The following is a 15,991-nucleotide window of genomic DNA, read 5'->3' on the forward strand; positions in this document are numbered from 1 at the left end:
ATCACTAGTAATCAATCTTCTTTACATAGAAGGAATCTCTTAAAAGTTTAAAACCTAAAAAGAAAATAAAAAAGGAGTGAGGGACTAAGTGTGGTCAGATTACCTCAAGTAAAATAACTTTGGCTTTTCCACTTAAAACCAAAGCACTTCATTAGCCCAAGACAGCAGATCCACCAAAATTATGGCTTTCTTAGTAATTTTTAATTGCTCTTATAAGCTTGAGAGCAAAAATTGATCTCTGGGTGTATTGCTGTAAAATAGCCATAAGTAACTCACAAATATTTAATGTAGAAATAGAAAAGTATAGATGGGTCTGGGTATAATTTCGAATTCTTTTTTTAAAGAATAAAGTCTTTTTGATATAATCTTTCTTGACAAATGAAGAAGATATGGTGCTGGAATTAACATTAACCCTATAATTACAGGTTGACTACTTACTCTAACAAAGACTGGATAAGGTTTTCAAAAAATTGAGGTGAGTTTAATTAACACGTTATTGTTGAAACTCAGAAAAGTTTGAGGTAGACAGCACACCTTCTGAGGTCAGTGTCATGAGAAAAGTAATCGTATTTTCCCATAAAATTCCTTTATGGCATCATAGAACTCTTAGTATTCCTCAATACATCAGTTACATTCTTTAACAGCTTCATTAAGATATAATTCACATATCATATACTTAAGGTATACAATTCAATGGCTTTTAGTACATCCAGAGTCGTACAATTGTCACCACAATAATTTTAGAACATTTTAATTATTGCGAAAAGAAACCCAATACCCCTTAGCTGTCACTCCCCTAAAGCCTCCCATTCCCCCCAGCTTACAAAACCTCTCTCGCATCCCCACCCTAGAAAACCACTAATCGACTGTACTTTCTGTCTCTATGGATTTACCTATTCGGGACAGTTCACGCAAGTGGAATCATACAACATCTAGTTCTTTGTGACTGGCTTAGCCGAAAAGTTCATCCATGTTGTAGCATATATCAGTACTTCATTTCTTTTTATTTCTGAATAATACTTCATTGTATAGATATACTTTATTCATCCATTCATCACTTGATGGACATTTAGGTTGTTTCCAACCTATGAATATACATACTGTTATTATGAACAGTTAGTACAAGTTTTTATGTGGCCACCTATATTGTTAAGTGAGAAACCATGAGCACTAATGAAAATAACTTTTGATGATATATATAAAGAAGCCTCCAAAGATTGCTGGTCAACAGGAAAAAGGCCAGGTTCTTAAAATTTTTTTTAAGTGGAAGCAGTTGTACAATTTTTAACTATGATTAATATGCTAAGGGCTCAAATGGTAAAAGTGAACAACATACAAGAACAGATGGGTAATGTAAGCAGAGAGATGGAAACTCTAAAAAAGCAAATGGGAGTATTAGAAACCAAAATCCCTAACAGAAATGAAGAATCCTTTTGATGGACAGAGCTGTGGTGGGGGTGATGGAGGTGGATCAGTGAGCTTCAACACACACACACACACACACACACACGCACACATACACGCACGCACACACATACACACACGTATACACACAGCACATACACATACACACACATACACATTCTCTCTCTCTCTCTCTCTCTTTCTGTCTCTCTTCCAAAACTGAAATACAAACAGGAAAAAGGAAAAGAACGGAATATCCAGGAACAGTAGAACAATTACAAAATAATATACACACAAGGGGATTACCATTTATATGAAATTCAAGAAAAGGCAAACTGTAGTGACTTAAAGCAGCCCAATGGCCACCAGCTACCAGTAGAGGGGACAGATTGTAGAGGGGCACAAAGGAACTTTAGGGGGTAGTAGAAGTGTTTTCTATCATAATTGTGATAATGGTTACATTTGTCAAAACTCACCAAATTGTAAATTTAAAGTTGGTGAATTTTATTGTACGTAAACTACACTTTTATAAAGTTGTTTAAAAATTAAGTACTTAAAAAGTTAGGTTAAGGAAAATCACAGTGCATACTGCAAATCCTGTGATAAACAATAAATGACTAGTATGAGATAAATTAGCTTATAAAACATAGGGCTATTTCAGCAAGAAAATTTACTTTTTTCTAAAGAAGTTCCACATGAAAAGTAAATTTATTACATCAGCGTTAAAAATCAAGTTTATGTTTAAAAACTTTACAGCAATAACAATTCTCTATGCAACAAGAGACCTACACAAAAATGTTCACTGAAATATCATTCATACATCAAAAGCCAGAGGAAACTAATGTTCAATCCCAAATTTAAAAAATAAATTCTAATAAAGCCATACAAAAGAATACAATATAGTAGTAGCAAAAATAAATAAATCATACACAACATGGTAGAAACTTACAAGCAACCAAAAGTAAAAAAGCAAGTACCTTACATTCATTATATTTTTGTAAAGCTACGAAACAAGAAAAACTAAACATCGTTCAGGAACACACACGTGTGGTTTCTCAAACGTTTTTAAAAAGCAACCACAATTAAAGATAACTGTGACTTCTGGGATAGAAGCAGGATGAGTTCATGAAGAAATACGCAGGGAGTTGATACACCTAACAACCTTCCAGTTCTTAAGTTCAAGTAGCAAGTTCACGGGTGTTTTTCAAAGTATACTTCAGGGACTTCCCTGGTGGTCCAGTGGTTAAGAATGTGCCTTCCAATGCAGGGGATGGGGGTTCAATCCCTGGTCAGGGAGCTAAGATCCCACAGGCCGCGGGGAAACTAAGCCCGCACGCTCTGGAGCCTGCACGCAGCAACTAGAATAGAGAAAACCCACACGCCACGACTAGAGAGAAGCCTGCATGCCACAACGAAAGATCCCACGTGCTGCAACTAAGACCCAACACAGGCATAAAAATAAATAAAATAAAATAAAAATAAATAGAAAAACATTTTAAGTGGCACCCGATCCGATGTCCTCAAATTTCAGGGAAAAACACAAATATAAAAGTAAAAACTGAGTCTCTCTACTTTTCATGTCAATAATATTAACTGCATAGGTTTAATAAACATCTGTCAACCTATTTATCACGATAACTGGACAATCAAGTCCATATCATGAATGTCATAATTGAGATTAATTCTCATTTAATCAGGCATGACAAGCCCATCATTAACAAGCAAAGACTTCACACTTTATAAGTCAATTATGGGCCTATTCTTGGCTTATAGGGACCAGCCTCAAAAGTAGGCCAGAGACTCAGTAAATCTGAGGAACCGGGAGAGGAGATGACTTCACTCATATTTATAGGACTGCAAGTGAAATCTAGTAGAGTTTGTTTGGACTGGTTTCCTAGTCTCAAGATACAAGAACAAATAAAAGAGACTTTAGAAATGCAATCCTATATTCCTCAGGAAAACTTCCAGAGAGAAATTAATCCTCTGGTCTCAGAAGTTGTTCAATAAAATACGCTCAGGGACTTCCCTGGCAGTCCAGTGGTTAAGACTCCACGCTTCCACTGCAGAGGGCACGGGTTCGATCCCTGGTCGGGGAACTACTGGTAAGATTCCCGCATGCTGTGGCCAAAAAAATAAATAAAATACGCTCAAAGAAGCTTATATGGTTAATAAAGACATCTTTCTGTACCTTTTTGCAAAGAATGAAAAGAGGCTTTTTTTTTTTTTAATGTAACTCAAGAATCAACTGTGGGACTTCTATTTTAGACCAAGAGAGAATAATAGGATTCATCCCACCATGAACTGAACAAATTGTAAGAACAAACTATATTCAGATACCAGAGAACAAGCAGTGAAAAACTGTGGTCCCTGAGATCAGGAAAACAATTGGGAGTTGGGGGGAGATGGACCAATATGACAACATGAGCCCTACCACCAGCCAGGCTTCCTACCAGGAAGCAACAATTTTTCCAGATCACAGCACGAGGATAAGGAACCCAAACAAAGTCCAGCAATCTTGCTGAATGGACAAGATAATAACCAGCATTCAGGATGGCCAAGCTGGATGTATTCTGCACGGCAGTTTCTCAGAGTGACTGACAAAACTGTAGGGACTAACAAACTGATCCTGAAATTTGTATCAAAAGATTTAGATTACCCAGAGCAATCATGGCAAAGAAGAAAAAGTTGAAAGACTCACATTACCTACTTTCAAACCTTACTATAAAAGCTGCAGGAATCAGGACAATATATGTGGGCATAAGGACTGTTATACAAATCAATGGCCAGAATAAAGACCAGAAATAGATCCTGATTTTATATATATGTATACATCTGTGTGTATGTGTGTGTGTGTGTATATATATATGTATGTATATGTATGTATATATGTATATGTTTGTGTATGTATTTACACACACACACACACACACACACACACACACACAGTTAGTTGATTAAGTTACCAAAAGCAATGCAATGGGAAAAGGAGAGTCTTATTCAATAAATAGCCATGGAACGGAATGTCAATATTTTAAAAAACTGATCCTCAATCCTTTCTTCACACCATATGCAAAAATTAAATCAAAATGGATCACAGACCTAAATGTAAAGCTAAAACTATAGAACTTCTACAAGAAAACAAAGCAGAAAAATCTTCATAACCTTACAATAGGCAAAGATCTCTTAGCACATTAAAAAAGGATTAATCCTAAGAGAAAAAAATTGATAAATCAAGAAAATGAAAAGGGAAGACAAAGGCCAGAAGAAAATACTCTCAAAATATATCTGAAAAGGATTTGTATCCAGAACATTTTTTTTTAACTCATACAATAAGAAAACCACCCAATTTTAAAAATGGGCAAAATTTGAACAGACACTTCATAAAAGAAGAAATGTATGTGTAACCTGAACTCTCATATATTGCAGGTGGAATATAAAATGGTAAGCCACTTTAGAAAACAGTTTCAATTTCTTATAAAGATAAGCACACACTTAACAGAAGACCGTGCAATTACACTCCTAGGTATTTACTCAAGAAGGAAAAAAAAATCCAAAGACTTGTACTTTAATGTTCCTAGAAGCTTTATTCATAGCAGCCCAAAATAGGAAACACAATGGAATACTACTCAGCAATAAAAAGAAAGAAACTTCTGACAGAAAAATGTGGATCCATCTAAAAAAACATGCTGAGGGAAAGAACTTTTACAGTGTGACTGTGGGGAAACAGGCGCTCTCACATATTGATGGTGGGAACCCATATGGTATAATCCTTATAGAGTGTAATCTGACAATATCTAACAAAAACTACATATGCATTTACCCTTCAACCTAACAATCTCACTTCCAAGAATCTATCCTGAAGGTATACCCCCAACAATATGAAAATATATATTCATGAGGTTATTCACTGCAGCATTATTTTAATCACAAAATACTGGAAACAACTAGGTAATATCCATACATATGAAACTGACTGAATAATCTACATGCACATAATGGAAACTATACATCTATGTAAAAAATAAATGAGACTGGGGCTGGGAAAAGAGGCAGTGAGAAATTGGTGTTTAATGGGCACAGTTCTCAGTGTAGGGAGATGAAAACATTCTGGAGATGGATGGTGGGGACAGCTGCAAACAGTGTGAGGGGACTTAATGCCCCTGAGCCGCACACTTAAAAGTGGTCAGAATGGTGAGTTTTATGTTATGTAAAGTTTACCATGATTTTTAAAAATGAATGGGAAAGATCCCTTTGGCATGATATGGCATTATTTCCAGGAGATATCAGTAAGTGAAAAGAGCAAAGTGCAAAAGAATATACATAGTATGCTACCTTTTGTGAAAACAAAAAGAAAAAATAAAACAGATTATACATATATCTGTTTGTCATTACAAAAAGAAACACAGGGAAATACTTCAGAAAACACTGAAGATAGTTTCCTCCAAGAATGGGGAGAATGGGGTAGAAAGGATACAGAAGGGAATGTGTATCTTCTGTAAAATTTTGACTTTGGAAAATGTGTTCATATTCTACATAATCAAAACATAACCAATCAGAATGGGAAGGAGCACTTTAAAACAAACTGAAACTCAAGCATACAAATAAATAAATCTCATTTCATTTCAAACAAATACCATAACTACATTATGCAGAAAGTAAGGGTGGGAAATAAAACTGGGGAAGGAAGGGAAAGTAGGAGGAGGGAGGACTAATTCAAGTAATTTAAGAATACGGGATTTTACACCTGAAACTAACACAACATTGTAAATCAACTCTAATAAAAAGTAAAAAAAGAAATACAAATATGCAAATCTTACAAAAAGGTGGCGGGGGCGGGGGGGACTTCCCTGGTGGCACAGTGGTTAAGACTCCACACTCCCAATGCAGGAGACCTGGGTTCAATCCCTGCTTAGGGAACTAGATTGCACATGCATGCCGCAACTAAGAGTTCTCATGCCCCAACTAAGGAGCCCACCTGCCGCATAAGACCTGGCACAACCAAATAAATAAATTAAATATAAATCAATCAATCAATCATTAAAAAAGAATACAGGATTTACTCTCAGTCTTGGGGAAGTGGAGAACTATATACAAATTCTTCACTCACTTTAATTAAGTTTGTTTACTGTGAAATGGTCAAGCAATTCTGAAATTATTTTAGATGTGTGACAGGACAGAGCAAAAGAGTAAATGTACTGACAATGTTGGGAACCAGAGGTCTCATGGCATAAAAACGAACATAAAGGGACTTCCCTGGTGGTGCAATGGTTAAGAATCCACCTGCCAAAGCAGGGGACATGGGTTCAATCCCTGGTCCAGGAAGATCCCACATGCCACGGAGCAACTAAACCCATGCCCTACAACTACTGAGCCTGCGTTCTAGAGCCCGCGAGTCAAAACTACTGAGCCTGTGCTCTACAGCCCAAAAGCCACAACTACTGAGCCCGTGCGCCACAACTACTGAAGCCCGCGCACCCTAGAGTCCATGCTCCGCAACAAGAGAAGCCACCACAATGAGAAGCCTGCGCGCTGCAACGAAGAGTAGCCCCCGCTCCCCGCAACTACAGAAAGCCCGCACGCAGCAGCAACGATCCAATGCAGCCAAAAATAAATAAAATTTTTTTTTAAAAAAAGGACATAAAGGGCTTCCCTGGTGGCACAGTGGTTGGGAGTCCGCCTGCCGATGCAGGGGACACGGTTCGTGCCCCGGTCCGGGAAGATCCCACGTGCCGCGGAGCGGCTGGGCCCGTGAGCCACGGCTGCTGAGCCTGTGCGTCCAGAGCCTGTGCTCCACAACGGGGAAGGCCACAGCAGTGAGAGGCCCACGTACTGCCAAAAAAAAAAAAGGACGTAAAAATATGAAATGAGAGGTGCAAAGAAAGAACCCTGTAGATGTGGAGTGAAATTGGACATACTGACATAAACTCATGATTTCTAAACTACATATATTCATGTTGCTATGAACATGTATATATGAACAAGTATATTTATGTATGTATGTGTATAGACATTCATATATTTTCTAGCTGTGTCACTGTAAGGGTCAAGAAGAGAAGACAACCCAGAAGCAACAAGGACACCTACCCTCCACCACTCAGGGATCTTGGTCTCTAATACTGTTCTCCACAAGGACACAGGAGCATGATTAAAAGAGCTCCACTGGGAATGGAATAAGAAAATGACCATTTTGGAACCATTATGGTAAAAAATTAGATCAGACAAGAATCATCAATGAATGCTAAATCTAGGGCAAATTGTGACGAGAATTGTGGTACCAGCATCGTCTCCCCCACAGACTGCTTACTGCTTGCAAAAGAAGGAAAAAAAACTATACAGTGGAGAAATCTGGCAACACCTTGGCCAAGTGATCAAAATTAACATCCCAATGAGGGACAGAATACACCATGTGCCTCCAGAAGTTGTGCATCTTTCTCGGAGGATCACATCACCTATGCAGTATTCCAGCCAAGAACGCATAACCACATTCTAATTGCAAGAAAACTTCAGACAAACAGAAAATGAAGAACATTCTAATAAGGGAGGGGAAGGGTTGTGTTCTTCAAAAATGTCAATGTCATAAAAGACAAAGGCTGTGGAAATATACCAGGAAAAGGGAGGCTAAAGAAAAATAGTAACTACATGCAGTATCTGACCCGAGACTGGTTTCTGTTACAAGAAGTAAGGGAAATGCTGTGAGTGACCTTATTAGGTCAACTGACAAAATTGGAATATTTTGTCTGAATGCAATAGATTTGTATCGACATCCATTTATGAAGCTTATAACTATACAATGGTTATATGAGAGAATGACCCTATAAAGCAGAAGTATTAAGGGAAAGAAGCACAATATACATAACATACCCTCAAATAGCTCAGAAAAGAGAGAAAGAGAGAGAAGAAAGAGTAAAAGTACACATGAACGCAAATAATAACACCAGAGACTGTATCTGGCTAAAGAATATCTAGATGTTTTTCATACTCTTATTTTTGTAACTTTTGTAAATTGCAAAGTATTTCCAAATAAAGTTTCTTTTAAGATAAATACTATGGAGATAGTTCTCTACTATGTTCAGAATATAATGGGTATATACCATAATTAATTGAAGGATTTTATAGGGAAATAGCAAGAGCTGAGGATGGAGGCTTAGATAAATTCCCAAAGGACTGTTTCAAATACAAGAGAAGGGAGTTTGTACTTTTTTTTTTTTCTGTAAGCCAGGGACCAGTAGCACAAAGCTTAGAACAGAAAAGAGGCTTGGTTAAAGGGGTATATTTAAGAAAATTTTCTAGCAAACCTTCAAGTAGGTAGAAACACTACAGATAAGAAGCAGTTAAAGGACATTTGGACAAACACAAGCATGAAATTAAGGAGTCCTGGCCTAGAAAACTAAGATTGGTAACAGAAAGTTGAACAAATACAGGGGACATGAAAACAGAAAACCAGATAAGACCTGTTTATTAAATATATCAAAGGGGGGTAGGATTCAAAGATGACTCACATTTCAAGCCTAGCTAACCAAGAGAATAATGTTACCACGGCTTCCCTGGTGGTGCAGTGCTTGAGAGTTCGCCTGCCGATGCAGGGGACACGGGTTTGTGCCCCGGTCCGGGAAGATCCCACATGCCACGGAGCGGCTGGGCCCGTGAGCCATGGCCGCTGAGCCTGTGCTCCACAACAGGGGAGGCCACAACAGTGAGAGGCCCGCGTATCACAACAAAAAACAATAGTGTTACCAGCAAAAAGAAATTTAACTAGCTAAGAAAAGCATAACCGCTTTCTTAGCTATCAGACAACTTTTCTATTCTCATTTTTCCTATTCTGATGCAATAATAAAAGTCAGGAGAGGAGTCAGATGAAATGTTGCACACTAGCACAAGCAATCCGGTGAAACTGGTCTTCACAAGGTGAAATAGTCAAAATGGGTGGGGCTGATTCAGATTTTGACTATGTGCCATTAAAATATTCACACATAAGGAAACAGTGGGCAGGTGATAGTGTCTCATATTAAACCATAACATACAGTTCCAACCCTTCCCCCAAAATTTATGTTTGTATATAGAATACACATATATATTCACTTATTCCTTCGTTCAACTAATAGTATTATTAAAGAGGAAAGCATGACACATAAAATAAGCTTAAGATTAAACCATAAATCAAGAAGAGGGCAGGACCTTCAGAGGGTGAAGTCAGAAAATTACAAAAGATCCAAAGTAAAACTGAATTACCTGGCTAACCAGTCAGATGATGTTCAAGTAGAGTTTATTTTTATTGGTCTCTGATTCCACTGTTCAGCAAGTATTTTGATCCTGAGGACAAAAAAAAAAAAAAAGGGTGTTGATTTTTATTGCCCTTTCTTTATATAAGTACTATTATTAGTCACACACAAAATAACTTTTCCCACCTTTCCCTTCCCTGGACATAAGAAACAAACAATAACAACAAAAAGCTATCAAGTATAAGGCCTCTTCCTGGGAATTTGAGCTTGATGCCTCATTTTGCCATATATTACTACTTCTGCTAAAAAAATTTTTTTTTAATAAAAAAAAATAAAAATCAGGCAGGGCATACATAATACAGTCTGTCACAGTTTGTAAACATGGATAACACAAAGTGGAGATAAAGGAGATCACCTTCAAGTCCTGAAAAGTGATGAAACCAGCTGGGTAATTTGAACTTGGGACGTTCCCACCAGTCCAAAAGTAATGTTCAACAAATTAACAATCTAAAATAATATAGGACTTCCCTGGTGGCACAGTGGTTAAGAATCTGCCTGCCAATGCAGGGGACATGGATTCGAGCCCTGGTCTGGGAATATCCCACATGCCTCGAAGCAACTAAGCCCGTGCACCACAACTACTGAAGTTCGCGCACCTAGAGCCCGTGCTCCACAACAAGAGAAGCCACCACAATGAGAGGCCCGTGCACCACAACGAAGAGTAGCCCCTGATCACCACAACTAGAGAAAGCCCGCACGCAGCAATGAAGACCCAATACAGCCATTAATTAATTAATTAACTGATTAATCAATTAATTAAATATAAATATCCTGTCAGAAGCTAATTAAATACTGAAGTCAAAAAAAGATAAATACCCACCAGATGGATGGATGAAGCAAGCAAGGAGAAGGGTAAAACAAAAAAAAGCCCTGGATATTTTCTTCCCCTCTAGGAACGGGTGCATCATTTGAGTCACCAACAAAAAATAATTTGAAATGGGAGACAGGTAAGTGAGGGGCAGTTCTTCAAAATAAACTGCAATAAATACATGAACATAAAGAACAGCAGACTTTGCACTTGAGGAGATGTGGAGCAGGCTCTAGTGCAACAAGAAAGTGAGCCAATAAAAACATTCAACATCACTTATGATTTTCCAAATGTATCAATAAGGCAATAATTTAACTATTGCTAATTCTAGAGATATCTATAAAGACAAGAACCATAACTATGCCCTTAAATTAATAGCATTCACACTGGAATTGGCAAGTCTGTTGAGAAAGGATAGAAGAAAAAAATGATATATTCACAAGTTCCGAGTAACAAATACATCACAGCCATGGGCAATCCACATGTAGCATAGAGAAGACAACCAACCACAATCTAGCTGCATGATGTGAAGGGTCTGTTGCCCTTTTTTTTGTTTTTTTTTTTAGCGGTACGCGGGCCTCTCACTGCTGTGGCCTCTCCCGTTGCGGAGCACAGGCTTCGGACACACAGGCTCAGCGGCCATGGCTCACGGGACTAGCCACTTCACGGCATGTGGGATCTTCTGGTTCCCCTACAGCGGCAGGCGGACTCTCAACCACTGCGCCACCAGGGAAGCCCGGTCTGTTGCACTTTTGAAACTCAAAAGTGCAAAAATGGGGGAGTGGGGGTTGAGGATGGAAGGATATCACATTATAATGTGGATCACAAAGGGAAAAGAGGAAAACCCTGGTAATATATCAGTGCCATGCAATTAAAGTTATAAAAGGAACTGATATATCTAGTACCAGGTCTACTGATAAGCACAGTAGTCTCTAGCTTATAACTGAGATACATGCCATAAGTAAGGTGGTTCTTGGACTACATCTTCCAATCCACAATAGTATACCTAGTTGTTAGCATAATGGGTAAAGGGCAGAAGCTTCAGAGCCCACCAGATCTCGTTAGGTACCCCTGGGTCAACTAAAGACATCTTTGAGCCTTAGATTTCTCATCTTAAAATGGCTATCACACCTCCTAAGGCTCTTGTGAACATTAAGTGAAAATGCTTAAATTACTTATTAGTACCTAGTATACAAATGCTCAATAAATAAAAACAATTATTAGCCAAACAAGACTATCTGACACATAATATAACAAGAATTACCAAGCACAGTGAAATTTAAAAATAGGAGAAAACACAATCATCAGTTTTAGTTTTTAAATGAATTCAATGTTTTACAATGTGAATTTTTTTTAATTTTTATTTTATTTATTTATTTTGGCTGCATCGGGTCTTAGTTGTGGCCCGCGGGATCTTCATCGTGGAACACAGAATCTTTAGTTGCGGCAATGAGGACTTCTTAGTTGCGGCACGCACACAGGATCTAGTTCCCCGACCGGGGATCAAACCCACGGCCCCTGCACCGGGAGCATGGAGTCTTACCCGCTGGACCACCAGGGAAGCCCCTATAACTTGAATTTTTATATCCAATTTATTTAGAGGACAGTGAAGGGGGAAAAGGTAGGCAGAAGTCCTGTAAAGAAAATCCAAGGTTTTCTGGCCCTAATTTTAAATAAAGTTTCATTTCAGAAATGGTTCTTTTGTTGTTGCTCCTTTTGGGGGGCTAACGGGGGTCGGTGGGGTGGCATTAATACCTAAGAACAAGAGGGGTGGGAAGGAAAAGGAATTTGAGTCAGAATGTACCTAGTACCCTAATGACTGACCCGGGAAACAAGTCTGCTGCCTAACGTGAAAGGTTGGCGAGACAGCCTACATTAATACTCAAACACCGTCGTACTGCTGGTGAGAACTATCCAAAGGAGTGCTGACCCAGCCAATCTGTACCCACAACCCCCAGGACCCAAAGGAACACCATCTACAAAATGCTCCTCTCCCAGGAAGTATGCAGTTGGATTAGAGAGGTCCCCAAATAGTCAAAGGTCAATGACTGGCCTGCCTACCAGGAACCTGCAAGGAGCAGATGGTCTAAAAAGTACTATATACCAGGATCCCGTAAAGTATGGAACTGTTGGGGAACTGCAGTTAACTTGCCTAGAACCAAGATTCTGCAAAGGCAACAATCAAAGCATATTTCCTGGGACTGTACTTATTATCTTCATCAAAAATAAGTTTATCCTGGGAATTCCCTGGCGGTCCAGTGGTCAGGGCTCTGCACTTTCACTGCCGAGGGCTCAGGTTCAGTCCCTGGTTGAGCAAGCCGCGCGGCACAGCCAAAAAACAACCTTATCCTTACTCCTTTTCATAGTTTGGACTTTAGTCAATCACACACACAAAGTCAAATCAGACCGACATAAAAATTGAATGACACAACCCCAAAATATTAAGTATCGCAGTGGGGGAGGGGACAGGGTATGACATTAATTTTTCTACTATAAATAACAGAAAGGTGACTGATGAGATCCCCATTATCAAAACCTGCACCACTAGAAAGCTATGGCGGGGGCTTGGGGGAGATCAAACTGAGCTTTGTTAATAGCTAGTCTGAGAAGGTGTGCCTCGAGGCCAGAACAAAGATTCAAACTGGGGGAGGGGATATGACAGAGAGGAAAATCCAAACTACATGATGCTGATGCTTAGAAACACCGACTGGACAAAAACAGGCCACTGAATATTATTGAACGTGTTTTTCTTTTGCTGTTGAACATGGAAGGGGGCAAGGATTCTACTACTAATCATATTAAACTCATTGTTCTTTCCATGTTGCTGCAGGCAGGACTCCCAGGTACTCCCTCCTCAGTTCCCTAAAATCACAGATAGAGATGGGGAATCACCATCTTTGGGAAAAGCCAGCTGTTGCCCACTCATCTTCAAAGCACTACAGAGTAAGTTTGTGCACCAACTAAATATCAGGTTACTTAAAGATTACATAATATTGGCATAAACTAAACTTAAAATATTTTTGCAGTTGAGATTATTTACCAAGCAATAAATATATCCTTTGTCAAAACTGTAACACCAGATTTTACTTGCAACAATCAACTGCAACCAATTTGTAGCTATAATGAAACGGGAAAAAAGGATGTAAGTTTAATACCATATGAAAATTTAAGGGCTTCCCTAGTGGCGCAGTGGTTAAGAATCCGCCTGCCAATGCAGGGGACACAGGTTCGAGCCCTGGTCCGGGAAGATCCCACATGCTGCAGAGCAACTAAGCCCGTGGGCCACAACTACTGAGCCTGTGCTCTAGAGCCCACAAGCCACAACTACTGAGCCTGAGAGCCACAACTACTGAAGCTTGCATGCCTAGAGCCTGTGCTCCGCAACAAGAGAAGCCACCACAATGAGAAGCCCGTGCACCGCAATGAAGAGTAGCCCCTGCTCGCCACAACGAGAGAAAGCCTGTGCGCAGCAACAAAGACCCAACATAGGCAAAAATAAATAAATAAAACAAATTATTTTAAAATAAATTTATTTTTAAAAAATAAATAAAGCAACAAAGACCCAACGTAGCCAAAAATAAATAAAACAAATAAATTCATTTTAAAATATTTATTTTAAAAAAATAAAACAAATTTATTTTAAAAAATAATTTGTCTTTATAACAAAAGACAAATTATTTTATATAATTTAAAATTATATAAAAAGATGCTACTGTTTTTGAAGCTGTATAAACTTAACTCAATAAAAAGAATTTTCTCTTTAAAATTTATTATTTAGCCCATAATTATGTGCTCAAGTAAATAAGGAAAAATGTATTTGGTACCCAAGAGAACATTGGTAATACACTGATGACAAATTTTCAAAAAAACCATAATCTTTTTGACAAGGGGAGCAGGAATTATTTCAAATTACAGCATACACAGGCCTAGTAAACGGCAGGGTTTAAAAAAAAAAAAAAACCTGACATGTATTACCACCTATCCTGTGATGTACACTAGAAAGGAGCAAGCTGATTTGTCGTAATTTATTCTACACAGTCATTTAATAAGTTATAATAAATGTTTAGTTCTATGTGGAGCCAACCTGAAAATTTAAATGAGGCAGTTAAAAAAGAAGCCTTGATTTCAGAAAACCTAGTTTTTGGAAGTTCAGATTCATAAAGTGATCTTGTGGGAGGCATCTAATTCACTTAAATGTTTGTTCTGCACCTATTAGATGTCAGGCGCTGCACAAGCACTCAAAAGTATAAGCAAAATATGGTTCCTGCTGCTAATTAGGAAAGGAGAAGCAGCTACAAATAACCACTATAGTTTCCGAAATGAAAACTGTGTTCATTCAGTAAGCATCTGCTGAGCATCAACCTGCTACGCTGCACCGGAAACCAGGGATACAAGGAAGAACCAGAAGATGAAGACACAGTCTGATAATAATATTAAAGGAGAGAAGAGAGAAGGGTGGCCCTGCCTTTTTCATAGGATTGCTCTGGTAACTATAAAGCACTATTTACAGGTGAATGAAAGACAAATCCAAAACCATTTACCTCTGCCAAGAAAAAATAAAGGGGGGAGAAAGAATTATTAACGAAATTTGAATGTACAGATAACTTCTGCAATTATTTTCCATAGTTAGAACCGAAATGCCATTTGAGTTTCTTTATAACAAAAGACAAAAGCAAAGAAGAAAAAAACTTTTGTAAAATGTTATTTGTGTAAAAATCATGAGAGACAGAGGAAACATTAATGGGGTGTATAAAGGTTGCTTAATATGAAAGCTATTTTTAACTCAACACATTCAGGAAATCATGCCATACATTTTGCTTGCACTACGATACTATCCACTGATGAACAATGGCAGTAAATATAACCATTCTGCATTTTTTAAATTACCTTGAGATTAAGGAGAAAACTAAAAAACTCCGGTTGGCAGACCAGTTTATTAACAAGCCCCATATCTCTGGCTGAGCTGTAGTTAGTAATGACATGGTTGCTAAAACAGGCATGAAGCCAGCCACTTGCTGGTGCTTGTTCCACCTCCCTCTCCCCCATCTCCTGGAAAAACTGCATGCAGTGCTGCACGATCACACAAAATAAATACAGGAAAGGGGGTGGGAGGGGTTGGGTGGAGAGGTGAGCTGAAGCTCTGGGCTCCACCAGTGGAAGGCGTTCCACAAGAATTGCTACAGGGTCAAAAGTTTACAGTGGTTTCAATTTCACCTTTTAGCAGCCAATCAGGAAACAGAGACTGTACGCTGACCCTCAGGCTGCAAATGAACATTAACTCATTGGCCACCAGGATTGCCTGTATTCCTTTTCTTGCAAGGCTTTCCTTTTTCCCTTTTTTTTTTTTTTTGGGGGGGGGGGGGGGGGAGGGGAGGTAGCAGAGGAGGAGGCAAAGAACATTTTAAGTTCAAGATGATGATTTTATTGAAGACCATGTATTTTAAACAGGTATTTGAGGGGAGAAATGATCGAGTAATTTTCCTTGAAATTATCCTGTAGT

The 15,991-nt window shown here is 38.6% G+C and overlaps 1 protein-coding gene across 3 annotated transcripts in view; it reads right to left on the reverse strand.

Annotated features, from left to right (window-relative positions):
- NCOA3 (nuclear receptor coactivator 3) overlaps positions 1 to 15,991 on the reverse strand; it is a 121,068-nt gene that overhangs the window by 50,721 nt on the left and 54,356 nt on the right. For all 3 annotated transcript variants that reach the window (XM_027078098.1, XM_027078093.1, XM_027078094.1), the window contains exon 2: positions 9,634 to 9,714. The gene's annotated coding sequence lies outside the window, so the exon portion shown is untranslated. The remainder of the gene's footprint in view (positions 1 to 9,633; positions 9,715 to 15,991) is intronic.

The sequence above is a fragment of the Aethalodelphis obliquidens genome, unplaced genomic scaffold (genome assembly GCF_003676395.1).
Source record: "Aethalodelphis obliquidens isolate GAN/ISIS:26980383/991018 unplaced genomic scaffold, ASM367639v1 scaffold42, whole genome shotgun sequence".
In the NCBI taxonomy this organism is placed as follows: domain Eukaryota; kingdom Metazoa; phylum Chordata; class Mammalia; order Artiodactyla; family Delphinidae; genus Aethalodelphis; species Aethalodelphis obliquidens.